The sequence below is a fragment of the Schistocerca piceifrons genome, chromosome 1, assembly GCF_021461385.2.
Source record: "Schistocerca piceifrons isolate TAMUIC-IGC-003096 chromosome 1, iqSchPice1.1, whole genome shotgun sequence".
Lineage (NCBI taxonomy): Eukaryota > Metazoa > Arthropoda > Insecta > Orthoptera > Acrididae > Schistocerca > Schistocerca piceifrons.
In genome coordinates, this window is record NC_060138.1 from 13,070,241 (window position 1) to 13,085,022 (window position 14,782).

Consider the following 14,782-nt stretch of genomic DNA (forward strand, 5'->3'; position numbering starts at 1 on the left):
GTCTGGCTGCTCCTAGCTGTATGACACAGCATGTTGCAAGGAGTCTATTACAGTGAACTCCTGTTTATCCGAAATGATCGGGACGGTGGCCGGTTCCGATAACGAAAATTTCAGATAAATCAAAGTCCCCCTGTTTTCACATGTGAACACTCCAAATTGCATCAATATTGCGAAATACGATCGTAAAACGTGCGTAGGGTATGTAAAACGTTACTGATATGGTTGCAAATAACCCTGCACTTTTTTACTGAAAAAATTCTGTTGACATGTTAAAAAGGCACCAAACTATGATTGAAAACTTAAAGTTTTTAAATGCTGTATAACAAAGCTCGTTTATTTTGCATTCTTACAGAAAAAATCTCCCTTATTTGGCAGCAGGAAAAAACAGGAGTTTTAATTTTATTACCTACTCTTTTGAATAAAAAATAAACTACTGAACAAAATTATGAAACAAATCTAGAGATTACTCAAAGGAACGAAAAGTCTGTCTAGAGGAACTTTCAAGAAAATTAAAAAAAAAAAAAAAACTTTTTAAGTTATGGACATAGAAGTTCTAGGATGCTTCATTAGAGTTTATTTTTTGGTAACGAAGTCACAAATTTCTTTTTTTTTGTTTTTTTGCTTGAGAAACTATTGCTGCAACAATACATCTCCAACGTTGAAATCAAACTATTTCAGGATAAATCGTCTCCTCCTGTTGGCTGATGTACTCCAGGGCAGTTTGGATCACTTCGTAACAGAATATGTGAGGAATATTTTTCTCTGATTCATCATCAGAAACATAGTCTTCTGACACTTTATGATCGGTCACAATTTGGACGATTTCATCCTCAGTCACATGAAAAAATGCCATTTTCCATCCACTCTTCAATGTCTTCGAAGTGTGTGTCTTTACAACCAGCTTCTCCAGTAAATTCACCAAAATTATGTCAGCTTGAGTTTCGGTGTTGCCTCCTCCTTCCCACCACTTAGGTTGCCTTACGATCTAAGAGTTTTTTCCAAGACCTAACAAGAGGAAGTGGAGGAATTAGACTCCAAGCTTCAGCAATCAATGAATGACACTTAAAACATCGATTTCTTAAGAGCTTCCACAAAATCATCTGCAGCATCAATCACCTAGCATCTTGCGTCTGTAATGTTTTTCCATCACCTCACGAATACCTTGGTCCATCGGTTGACATAGAGATGTGACATTTTGTGGGAGAAATACAACTTTGATATCCCCATCTTGCAGATCACCTGGGTGATAAGGAGCATTGTCCACAAGAAGTAGCGCTTTTCGAGGAAGTCCATTTCCTTCCATGTAATTTACTACAGCTGGAACAAACTCTGCCTGGAACCACTCTCTGAAGATGGCACTGTTCATACATGCCTTAAGACTGATTCGTGTACCTCAGTGGCAAACTGGTTGGTTGGTGTCTAAATGCTCTTGGTGTTTTGGATTTGCCAATTAAAGTAAGACACAGTTTATGATTGCCAGTGGCATTACTGCAAGCGAGGACAGTAAATCTTTCTTTGATTTTTTTGTATCCGGAAGCCATTTCTTCTTCTTTAGAGGCAAGGGTTTTCGTTGGCAGCATTTTGTAATTCAACCCAGTTTCATCACATTTGTAAAGTTGATTGCCAGTATAACCTCCTTTGTCAATGATTGTGTGCAGTTTCTTCTTAAAATCAGCGTAGCAGCTTCATCCCCAGATAATGATTTGGCACTGATGGCAATTTCATGAATGCCATGCCGCTTCTTGAAACGATCCTGCCGGTCATTACTTCCGAGGAATTCTTGCTTCTTTCCTTCAATCAGCTCATCAGCTCATTTTGACAAAGTAGAGGACCTGAAACTGACACACCTTTGGCTCTTATTTATTCGTGCCACAAAAATAATGCCTCTTCTAACTGAGGATGTGCACCTTTTCTCATTGTTTTTCAAGATTTCACTGCGCTGCCCAATGCTTGGATGGAACAAAATTTTTCAATTCCTGATCGATTTGTCTTCCGATCAGTAATTGTACTCCTACTCTGCAGCAACTTTTGTGGGTGGTTCACCAGCTTTGATGTACTGACAACAAGTGGAAAGTGTTAGGCGGCGCACTCTAATTGTCAGTTTCGACAGGACTACGTTGCGCTGCATAGAACAATACTGTATGTACTGTACTTACAAGGAGTTCCAATAGATGGCAGTGGCATGAAACCATGCAATACGAATAAGAAACACACTAGAGCTTCAACCAACACACGCACGAATTGACGATACTTGGACTTTTGACACGCACCAGTGCACTGATTAGCACTAGATTGCCAAAAAACACCAGCAAATGCTTGGCTCCAGGTGCATGCAAATTGAAACTTGTCAAGTGTCAATCTAGCTAGCCAAAAGTGTAGCTGCACGAGAGTTTACTGTACTCGTTCTCAGATGGCAGTCACAGACGTGAACAGGTTACAATGTACTCAGTACACTACACAGTGATGCTCCCTTGTAGTGGTCTGATGTAGTCAACTGGAACATTGATTATGAGTATGCCCTTACTTTCCAACATCAGGCCACTATCAGATCCAAATACTCCAAAAATACAGATGTTGCAAGGTTTAACCAGGCGACCAAATGGACATCCACAATGAGGTTTCTTTCAAACTCTCATCAGATAATGCTGTCTCACACCAATATGCAGCACCTTCATATCCTCCAGAGTGATGATTCAACATCTGACGCTATTCGCATCCCTTATATACCACATGATGCTTGCTAAACAGCAATAAAAACAAAGAACACTAATGAATAATGAAGGAAAAGACAGACCGTTACTTACCATAAAGAAGATACCTTAGGCTGCAGATGGGCAGAATTAAAAGACACTTACATAAAGCTTTCAGCCACAGCCTTCACCAGTAAGTAGTAATCTGTCTTTTCCAACATTGTTGATATTCCTACTGGAGTTTCATTGTTTCAACGACACTGATGCTTTTCTGTGAGTGTTTCCTTTATGATGTTTTCTGCATTTTAGCTTTTTTTTAAAAAAGAAAAAAAAAGAAAGAAAGAAAGAAAAAAAAAGATTTGTTGCTGGAAAACTTCTGAAGTCCAGTAAAGGAGTTACAACAGCCATATATGGTTATCTGGTGGACCTTGCAGAACCAAATTCTAGGGCTGAAATGTATTGTTGACCAATGGGCAATAATCAGACTGAATACTAAATAAAAAATTAAATCCAATTTTACACAAAAACACAGGTTCTATCACTGTTGTTTTTCGTTCTATTTTGCTCTTATGTTTGCTATGACTTGTTAAGTAGAAATTTTCTTTCTATCTATAGAGTTACATTTGCTGTAATGTATCTTACCTGCATGTTGTTTCTTCTTTCTTCTCACTGCTGCCCCAATCATGGCAAGCAAGTCATCCTCACTGCATTTGCTTCGTATTGCATCTCTGAAACAACAGTTAAAACACCCGTTAAACAGTACCAGGCAATTACCACACAGTGAAATGTTGGTACACTAAAAAGGAAGAAAAACTTTGCAGAAATCTTCAACAGTAATCTTGTAGTCTGCAGTAGGCAACAGCAGGATAACAAACCCACTGGACAAGAATGGGAAAGTCATGATAGAAGTTACTTTTATTTTTATAAATAAACAGGTATCTTACACAAATGCTCAAGAGTATACATAGGATCTTGGGCTGAAGAGGTGGAGCAGAAACTGACATTAGTTTTGTTGAAGAGGGAGTAGTGGAACACAGCACAATTTCTTGCAAAATGAAGACAAATTTATTGATAAACTGTTAATTAATTGCCAAGCTCACCAATGTGACCATTTTACAACAGGTACTTACTGCTTGGAGTATATGTGAATTTTCAGGCTTGCCTGATAGATCTGTTGCAAAAACACTTTGGGTTCCCCACCAGATAACATTATGCAAGTCCCTCCCTCAATATTTCAGTGACACAACGTTTTGGCATCTTCAGGTGGTGGTGATTTCCACCATCACTGCTGCAAGATGCAACTGGCAATTTCCACGTGACAGCTTTGAAATTTATCATGTGGATGACTATGACCATCATATTTAGAATTCAGAGGATTTCATAGAATACCTGAAGATGCTTAAACTAGAACTTTCAGATCTTTTAGTTAGCTCAAATGTTATATCATTACTTACAAAAGTGCCCCTGCAGCCCTCATTAGAGATTATTAGCAGCAAGTTTGAGAAAGAAATTGTGGTGCTGTTTAAACATGTGCATACCTCATCCTATTTCTTATGTAACACCAACTACTTTGATCAAGTGGACAGTGTTCCCATGGGAGACCTTCTACTTCCCATAGTAAATATCCAACATTCCTCCTTCTGGCAGAATGCTGAAGAGACATTTGTGGTGTGGCCCACATAATACAGACACTACCTATGTTCCTGCAGCATTTGCACTCACTCCATCTGAATATTCAGTTCACTGTGGAAGTACAAAAAGATAGCAGCTTACCATTCCTGGATGTCACGGTTAGAAGAAAAGCTGACAGAACACTGGGGCATAGTCTCTACTGCAAACTGATAGACGCAGAGTTATATTTGCGGTCCAAAACTTGCCATCACCCTGCACAATGTGGTAGTGTCTTACACTCCCTGGCACATAGAGCACACGTGATCTCAGATACCGACAGTCTGCCTGTTGAACTGTAACACCTAAGAACAGTGTTACAGCAGAATGTTTATTCTTGTAAACAGATTTGCAATGTGTTCTGAGCAAAGCAAGTTCAGTGTAGGGATGTAAATGAAGATACTTAGACAAGCACTGCAAATGGCTTTCTTGCCATATTTCAGTGGCATGTTTTCAAAAATAGAAAGAATCGCTAAGAGAAACAGAATCAAATGTGTTTTTCGTCTACCAGCAAAACTAAGGAATTGTTTGGGTTCAGTTATAAAGACAATCTTGACCTTAGAAAACACAGATCATATATAAGATCTGATGCCATTATGGGAAATCTTATATAGGGCAGACACCTCACATTGTGCAAGAACACTGTGTTCAACAGCGCTGACAAAAATGCCACCCAGTAAATTAGTGGTAGCAGAGCACTGCCTGAATACAGGGCACCACATGTTTCCCAAGAGGACTGAAATTTTATCCTCAGCATCATCACTCTAGGATTGTGTTTTTAAGAATGAGGCATGTATCCATACGGTGGGCAATCTTACCAACAGGAATATGGAATTTTGACTAAGCACTCCCCAGAATCCAGCACTGACTGCCATGAAATTAAAACAGTAGAAACCAGATCCTCCGATGTATGACCTGATGCAGCACCTTGCAGAGAGTTAATTCAGCTTTTAACCACACGAGTGTCCAGAAGTGCAGTCATTGCCCACAACACATAAGCAGAAGGCTACTATGAATGGCATTTCCATCCAACTGGGAGTGCCTGTCCACACATTCGTACTACTGCTTCTAGCCTGACAAATTTCAATTCTGCTGTGCGAATATCACCAGTCACATCTTGCAGCAGTGATGACAGGACCCACCACTACCTGAAGATGACGAACAGTTGTGTTGGTGAAATATTGTGAGGCTTGCACAAAGTTATTCAGTGGCAAATCTGAGAAGATTTGTATACATTATTTTTCTGTGATGCAGGTAATGTGCAGCAAAATGTGATAACTTTCTGCATTTGCCTTTTTATACATTTCAAAATACCCCAAAAAGTGGTGAGAAACACTGAACATATGACGTAACCAGATGACATACCCCACAGCATGTGCAGCAGTTGGGGCTGAGTGTAAAGGAATGATTGAGCAGTGCAATACTTTCATTTGAGCAAACAGAGCAAATTTCGAAAACATTTTGTAAATATGATCTGTTGTAAATGTAGATGTTACAAAATTATTGTCCCTGCTGTAATCAAGCAAAAGCAGTTCTGATTTTGTGTTTTTTGCTTCTGTCCCTTCTCTTTTTGTTTACAGACATTAGTTAGTAAAGAAACCATAGGTCATTTAATGGCAATGATGCTATTCTGAAGTTTATACTCATCTACTTGTTATGCAATATGGTAGGTTTTCATTGCACTGTACTTTGCAAGAAATCAAGGAAACTGCAAGACCGGTAAATAAAATAATAAACTTCAATATAAATACATAATTGTTTAACACAATGAAAAAATACTGCCTGCCTGATGCAAGACTCAAATCCTGAATGCCATCACTAAAGTCGCACACGTGTGTCCGTAGCCACAATGATATGAATATTTGACTTGGGTTGGGATGATCAAGTGTGACAGGCCGAGAGGCTCAACCACTGCAAGCATGGCAAGGTCCATCATCTGGTGACATTTGTCATTCGCTTTTGACACATTTCCCAACATTTGTATCGTATCCAACATTTGTGATCCCATGTGTCTTGTATTAAATTACTTGTCTCAGGGTCATATACAGTGCTTTGGAGGTTTTTAAATGATAATACGCATCACCCTGTGTGTGTGTGTGTGTGTGTGTGTGTGTGTGTGTGTGTGTTTATATATATGAAACAAATGCTAACAAAGAGATAGAGGGCCTGGCCAGTACTTACCTCAGCTCAGTACAGCCGATAGATACACAAAACAGAACAGAAAATTGACGTATCCTAGCTTTCGGAACTTCGTTCCTTCATCAGGGAGGAGAGAGGGGAAAAAAGGGGAAGAAGGGAAAGTGGATTCAGTTATTCACAACCCAGGTTATGAAGCAACAGGGGAAAGGTAAACAGGGAGGGTAGCAAAGATGAAAGATGGAGGCATGGATGTCAGAGGGAAGCCAAAGATTTTCTACTGTAATTACTGTGCCAGCTTCAAACCGAGGAGGATGAATACAGACGTAAAGAGGCACATAGTATAAAGATAAACGCAACTATGTAGGATGAAAAGATGCGTGAATGGCTAAAGAGGAAAGGGAAAGAGGAGAAGACTAAAGAGTAAATGGGAGTGAGGTTGGTTAACATATGTTCAGTCCAGGGGAATGGCGGGATGAAAGGATGTGTTGGAGTGCAAGTTCCCATCTCCGCAGTTCCGAGGTACTGGTGTTGGGTGGAAGAAGCCAAATGGCACATATGGTGTAGCAGGTTCCTAGGTCCCTAGAATTATGCTGGAGGGCATGCTCCGCTACTGGGTATTGGACATCTCCTAGGCGGACAGTTTGTCTGTGCCCATTCACGCGCTCAGCCAGTTTAGTTGTCGTCATACCAAAGTAAAAGGCTGTGCAGTGCAGGCATGTCAGCTGATAAATGACGTATTGTTACAGGGGTAGGAACTGCTGGGTAGAGAAGGTGGTCTGGGAATATTGTAGGGTTTGACAAGGATGTTACGGAGGTTAGGGGGTCGGCAAAAGGCAACTCTGGGTGGTGTGGGGAGAATATTGTCAAGGGATGATCTCACTTCAGGGCTTGACTTGAGAAATTCATATCTGTGGAAGAGTAATTAGTTGATGTATTCGAGGCCAGGATAATATTGTGTGAAAAGGGGGATGCTTCTGTGTGGTCTGGGGGTAGTAACATTGTTGTTGGGTGGGGAGGAATGTATTGCTTGGGAGATCTGTTTGTGGACAAGGTCTGCAGGATAGTTGTGGGAGAGGAATGCACTGATATATAATATAATACAGGGAAATATTCCAAATGGGAAAAATATATCTAAAAACAAAGATGATGTAACTTACCAAACGAAACCGTTGGTATGTTGATAGACACACAAACAAACACACACACAAAATTCAAGCTTTCGCAACCCACAGTTGCTTCATCAGGAAAGAGGGAAGGAGAGGGAAAGACGAAAGGATGTGGGTTTTAAGGGAGAGGGTAAGGAGTCATTCCAACCCTGGGAGTGGAAAGACTTAGGGTATACACTCACGCACGCACACACACACACACATACATTCATCCGCACATATACAGACACAAGCAGGGTGTATGTGCGGATGGATATGTGTGTGTGTGTGTGTGTGTGTGTGTGTGTGTGTGTGTGTGTGTGTGTGTGTGTGTGTGTGTGGGGCATACTGATCTGAACTATGCAGCCTTCAAATGGAAGTTTTTTGATCACTCCTTATTTTGCACCCTGCCACCTTGGCAATATGTACCGCAAATCATCAGACAGACGACCTTCCTGCATGCTTCGAGCATCCCCTGGTGCTGTTCCGAACAAATGCTAATCTTTGTAAGTGTGACGAGCAGTGTGCAGATTGCATGTTTGTATCCCACAAAGAGGTGACAGTTCCCAGTGGCATGAATGGTTACTGTTTATTGACTGTCACTGAGTTGGTGAGTCATTTGCTACATTGTGGCCCACCTGTTCGCTGCTAAAGCCATGCTAGTCAGTGGTAACCCCTGTCAATGATATCCTGTTGCCCATAGCAGTTCACTCTGCTGACTGTGGTAGTATTTTCCTTGAATAAATCTGCTCACAGTACACCTTTGACACTGTGGTACAAGAAAGCCCAATGACTACACACCCTTATAGAATATGTGTCTTGACCCATGGGTACCCACGATATGGCAGTGATAAAATCACCCTGTGATCAACTGTCACACTGCAGCTGTAAGCTGCACTTCCTTTTTCAGAATACTCAGGTTTATTAATTTGAAGTAAATCAGATCTTTTGAAGGAAGATTTAACAAAAAGAGCACATCCAGGAAAGGATGAAAGCATGTCTAATTAACTGGAACACAAAATTAATAATTAGTGGTGACAAAGATCCTCTGCAATAAAAAATAATGTCCACTTACTTCATGTATTAGCCTTCAAGTGACAGAATATATGTAACTGTGTCCTTCTTATTTACACTGATTAAACAATGTAAATTCCAGGTAGGAATATCAACAGTGCAGGGAAAGATAGATCACTATTTACCGTAAAGAAAACAAAGTTGCACACAGGCACAACACACAAGCTAGCACACTGCGCGCGCACGCACGCACCCACACACAGAGAAAAAAAAACTGCCAAGTCCAGCAGCTAGGGACAAGCTGCTGGAGTTGGCAGTCATATGTGTGTGACATGTGCTTGCCTGTGTGTATGAATGTGTGTGTTTCTCTGTATCTCTTTTGCTGATGAAGGCTGTGGCCGAAAGCTTTGTGTAAGTGCCTTTTTAATTGTGCCTGTCTACAATGTAACATGTCTCCTTTACAGTAAGCAGCAATCTATGTTTTCCTATATTTTTCATTTACACAGATGTAATTAATAAATCAGAGTCTATTTATTCCAGAGAAGTGACAGTTTGTTCATGACAGTTCAGCACAAATCTGATTTTTTATATACAGCAAGGCTACCTATAGATTATTCTGTGTGCCAGTGTTCATGCTGACTATAGGGATTCACACTGATCATGTGTAATTTGACATCTGGTCCTGTAAACTTACTTCTGCTCAACGTGAAAAATTCTCCAATCCACGTTTTGTAATTAACCTTAACATATCAAATAATGCACCCTTCAATATAACTGCTTATTGTCCACTTCCCATCACCCTATTCCCACTGTCAACCCAGCTGACCTCTACTTCTAATCCAAAAACCATGGTTGACTCAATGTTTGCTATTGCAAGCTATTGCTATTGCAACACATAAGTGCCAGAGGCACCAGTAATGATATATAATTAAAAATACTAGAAAGTAAGGCTCACCGGTTAGTTCATGCTAAGACAAACACTACAAGTGTCTAAGACACTGTGCTCTCACACAAGTACGAGGTCTGAATACATTCCAGTTACGATACACTAAACTATTTCATTCACGGTGGCAATATACATACTCTCTCCCCAATAAACAGAATAGTTATAACTCAATTGTTCACAAGTGTATATTATGAGTCTTGCCACAGCTATGCAGTCAGTATGCCACAGGCGTGCCATAGAAAGGGATCAGGTTCAATTCCTTGTAGAGCCGGGAAATTCTGCTCGGTGGACAGACTGGAATAGGGTACACTCTGCTTGTAGTTCCAGCTGAGGAGCTACTCGAGTGAGATGTAGTGTCTTCAACTTCTGGAAGTTGATAACAGCCTGGAGAGTTGTATACTGACCCCCTAACTCTCCATAGATATATAGTAGAGGACATCTCTCGAAGAGCATTGCGTGGTCTTCTGGGCCCAATGCAGAGTTCCTTTATCAATGTATACTGCATATCACCACTTGTACACACTCATCAGCACAGTACCATATTGTCTCTTCACGTGGCAAATTTTTATTCCCTTGTTTCCAGATCCACATTTTTCCTCTTCTTTTCTTTTTTTTTTTCTTTTCTTTTTTTAACTATCATTACTTGTACCACACATATTCCACATAGTTTATGCTCACTCCTTCAATGATACTGCCCATCCTTCTCTAGTGTGCGAGTTGTCCCTGCTTTCCTGCGTGTTTGTTGGTTTAAACACCCTTGTTTCAAAAGAGAGTGACAGCTTAGATACAGTCTTGTCAACATTTTGTATTTTTATTTAGCAATTATTGTTTGAGCCTTATAGGCGAATGTCACAAGATATTGTCAACCACTGCATTCACTAGATTGGAATGGGGTTCATGGTAACTTATCAATTCATTCTTTAAGATGCTGTTATCTTTTTCATCCTATCTTGGACTAGCTTTTCCATACTCCCACTCTATTTTACGTAGTCAAACAGTTATCTGCCCTTGCAAACTTGCTCCTTTACTACCAAGTTAACTAATACTGGGCAGCCTAACGGAAGTTCCAATATCCAGTCTTTCACCACAATTCACCTACACACACTTTTCATTCACTGATTTTCTTTTTTCAATGTCATAAATATTTTGCTTTCACAGATTGCTGTGCTTTGAACATAAAATTGTAGGAACATCTGCCTCACATGTCAGTTTTTTTTTTATTTATTAAAGAATATGTTCCTTGCTTATTCCTATCTGCTTCTGATACATTTCCATTCTCACTTTTATTTTGTTTTGATCCATTTCTTTTTTCTTTGATAGACAAGTCAAACAACAATGGCAATATGTTGCAGCCCCCTGTGTTTCACCCTACTTACTACGAACTTACTTTTCTTAGCTTCCAATTTCATTAGTCATTTGGTTTCTAAGATACTTAAATTAATTGTTTGACCCTGTATTTTTATATCTTATTTTACCTTCGGTTGATAAAGGATTTCTGTTATGCTCACAAAGAGAGAGCTGATTCTTCTCACCCCCCACCCCCCTTACCTTGTCCTGAAACAAACTTATCGCCAAATATCTTGCAGTTTTTTCCTATTATTAATCTCTTAGTCTAGTCATCAATTTAAAAGTGTCAGTTGTTGGTCCCATTGTCTAATAATTTGTACATTTATACACATGAAGTTCCAATTTTTATTTGGAACATATAGACTCTGATAATCATGAATCACAGTTCAAATGGCTCTGGGCACTATGGGACTTAACATCTGAGCCAAGGCAGGATTCAAACCTGCGACCGTAGCAGTCGCGCGGTTCTGGACTGAAGCGTCTAGAACTGCTCGGCAACGGTGGCTGGCGAATCATAGTTACCATCACATGGACAGAAATACTGTGTTAACTTTATTACAACCAAGGGACATAGCTAAAAATGTCTTTACATAATTTCCAGTCCTGATTACTTTCCTTTAATTTAATCTCACAAATAGGTTAGTGTAACATGATGCTGACAGAGGCAAATTATATATACTCACAAATTATTTAGTTAGAGGTATCTGGTTTGTATGTCTTGGAGGGAGGAGGGTGCAAGCTGAAAACTTCACGAAAAGATTACTCATTTCATACCTGCTGGATTTAACTGCAGTTTATCTCTTCCATATACCAACCACATACCTAATGTGCATGGCAAACAGTTTGAAAGTATTATTCTATACTCAGCATTTGGAACTATCAGTTCCTTCATGAGAGAGGAAAGAGGGATAAGTTTCTGAAGGTCTGAAAGGTCACTCGGACTCCACGACTAATGTGAGGACAAGAGGAACGAATGTGTCTATAAGAAGTTTTGGAATTTCACCTCCTGAACGTAAAATACTGATCAGTCTGTCAGTCTTCTAGTAATTTTATGGTTTCCTCGCATGAATTTTCACTTGGACACGATTATTCTATGTTTCATCACTCACCTGAGAGATATCTCTGAATTCCCAAAGAGACACACCTTCAAATTGCCATTAGCTGTTATCCGTAAACGGTTGCACGTGCCACAGAAGTGTTCACTCATTGAGGTAATAAATTCCACATGTCCCTTGAAGCCCGGGACATGGGATGCCTGCAAAAAGAAATTGTAAGAAAATAGCTACTGCTGTTGTGAATATACTATAAATGTGTTGCTCACCAAGTGGAGGAAGGAGAAAACGTGCATTAAGGGGAGTTTGAACGCCCTATCCTGACAATGTTAAATTTAGTGACTTAACTTCCCCGTATTTCAGGAACAACTGTAGCCATTGACAAGAAGCTTTTACAGCACATTAAACTATATGTTCTGAGTCTTACAATAATTGCATTTCAGGCACTGCTTTTGGAAATACAATTTTTTAATTACACAGTTAAAATTTTGTGTACTTTTTTGTATGTTATTCTAAATAATTATATTTATACATAACATTATGTTCTTCTTTTAGTTCGGAAGACTCAGGATACATATGTTATTACTCCCTGAAAATTTGAATTCGCTACTCGAAGTAGTTTCTGAGATTTAGGGAAAAATGCAAGAGAAAATGTAAATTTTCAGGAAGAGTTTTTAAAGTTTTAATAGACTGTTACTCAATATATGCTTAACATTTTATTTTTAGTCACTCAGAAGCACCCTGCACCATACTGTATATCATCCTCTTGATCTTTTTTAAGTTTTTTCTTGTTTTCTTCTTTCTGGACTCCGTAGTGGCCAACTGTGCTGCATACTCTGCTTTACCAGTACAAACCTTGTCCATCCATTCAAATTCTCTGATGCAGTTTGCTCCAGAAGTAATTCCCATATGTTGTAGCACTTTCACGCTACCAATGCTGCCATCATTAAAAGCAATAACAGCATGGCTGACCCCCACTTTAGTGTCTTCATTACAAGAAAAACATTTTTTGGCCTACATCTACATCTACATCTACATCCATACTCCTCAAGCCACCTGACGGTGTAGGGTACCTTGAGTACCTCTATTGGTTCTCCCTTCTATTCCAGTCTCGTATTGTTTGTGGAAAGAAGGATTGTCGGTATGCCTCTGTGCGGGCTCTAATCTCTCTCATTTTATCCTCATGGTCTCTTCGCGGGATATACGTAGGAGGGAGCAATATACTGCTTGACTCCTCGGTGAAGGTATGTTCTCGAAACTTCAACAAAAGCCAGTACCGAGCTACTGAGCGTCTCTTCTGCAGAGTCTTCCACTGGAGTTTATCTAACATCTCTGTAACGCTTTCGCGATTACTAAATGATCCTATAACAAAGCATGCTGCTCTCTGTTGGATCTTCTCTATCTCTTCTATCAACCCTATCTGGTACGGATCCCACACTGCTGAGCAGTATTCAAACAGTGGGCGAACAAGTGTACTGTAACCTAATTCCTTTGTTTTCGGATTGCATTTCCTTAGGATTCTTCCAACGAATCTCAGTCTGGCATCTGATTTACCGACGATCAACTTTATATGATCATTCCATTTTAAATCACTCCTAATGCATACTCCCAGATAATTTATGGAATTAACTGCTTCCAATTGCTGACCTGCTATATTGTAGCTAAATGATATGGGATCTTTCTTTCTATGTATTCGCAGCACATTACACTTGTCTACATTGACATTCAATTGCCATTCCCTGCACCATGCATCAATTCGCTGCAGATCATCCTGCATTTCAGTACAATTTTCCATTGTTGCAACCTCTCGATATACCACAGCATCATCCGCAAAAAGCCTCAGTGAACTTCCGATGTCATTCACAAGGTCATTTATGTACATTGTGAATAGCAACGGTCCTACGACACGCCCCTGCAGCACACCTGAAATCACTCTTACTTCGTAAGACTTCTCTCCATTGAGAATGACATGCTGCGTTCTGTTATCTAGCAACTCTTCAATCCAATCACATAATTGGTCTGATAGTCCATATGCTCTTACTTTGTTCATTAAACGATTGCGGGGAACTGTATCGAACGCCTTGCGGATGTCAAGAAACACAGCATCTATTTGGGAACCCGTGTCTATGGCCATCTGAGTCTCGTGGACGAATAGCGCGAGCTGGGTTTCACACGATCGTCTTTTTCAAAACCCATGCTGATTCCTACAGAGTAGATTTCTAGTTTACAGAAAAGTCATAATACTCGAACATAATACATGTTCTAAAATTCTACAACTGATCGACGTTAGAGATATAGGTCTATAGTTCTGCACTTCTGTTCGACGTCCCTTCTTGAAAACGGGGATGACCTGTGCCCTTTTCCAATTCTTTGGAACGCTATGCTCTTGTAGAGACCTACGGTACACTGCTGCAAGAAGGGGGACAAGTTCCTTCACATACTCTGTGTAAAACTGAACTGGTATCCCATCAGGTCCAGCGGCCTTTCCTCTTTTGAGTGATTTTAATTGTTTCTTTATCCCTCTGTCATCTATTTCAATATGTACCATTTTGTCATCTGTGTGACAATCTAGAGAAGGAACTACAGTGCAGTCTTCCTCTGTGAAACAGCTTTGGAAAAAGACATTTAGTATTTCGGCCTTTAGTCCATCATCCTCTGTTTCAGTACCTTTTTGGACACAGAGTGTCTGGACATTTTGTTTTGATCCACCTACCGCTTTGACATAAGAGCAAAATTTCTTAGGATTTTCTGCCAAGTCAGTACATAGAACTTTACTTTCGA

General features: G+C 39.9%; 1 pseudogene; it reads right to left on the reverse strand.

Moving 5' to 3' along the window:
• LOC124805259 overlaps positions 1–14,782 on the reverse strand; it is a 70,953-nt pseudogene that overhangs the window by 18,520 nt on the left and 37,651 nt on the right.